The sequence below is a fragment of the Chaetura pelagica genome, unplaced genomic scaffold (genome assembly GCF_000747805.2).
Source record: "Chaetura pelagica isolate M959 unplaced genomic scaffold, ChaPel_1.0 scaffold743, whole genome shotgun sequence".
Classification (NCBI taxonomy): domain Eukaryota; kingdom Metazoa; phylum Chordata; class Aves; order Apodiformes; family Apodidae; genus Chaetura; species Chaetura pelagica.
Window position 1 is genome coordinate 78685 of NW_009952703.1, and position 261 is coordinate 78945.

At 59.8% G+C, this 261-nt stretch overlaps 1 protein-coding gene across 1 annotated transcript in view; it reads right to left on the reverse strand.

Annotated features, from left to right (window-relative positions):
* Window positions 1-261, reverse strand: part of HDAC7 (histone deacetylase 7) — a 27716-nt gene that overhangs the window by 23828 nt on the left and 3627 nt on the right.

Consider the following 261-nt stretch of genomic DNA (forward strand, 5'->3'; position numbering starts at 1 on the left):
GAGGAGGGGGAAGGAGGAGGAGGAGGGAGGAGGAGGGGGAAGAGGAAGAGGAAGAGGAAGGAGGAAGGAGGAAGAAGAGGAGGAGGAAGGAGGAGGAGGAAGGAAGAAGGGGAGGAGGAAGAAGAAGAGGAAGAGGAAGGAGGAGGAAGAGGAAAGAGGAGGAAGAAGAGGAGGAGGAGGTGAAACTCTGTGGAGATGCAGCTCAAGGTGGGCTCAGGTGGGATCACTGCACAGGGTGGTCCAGGCTGCCCCTGGGGGGGG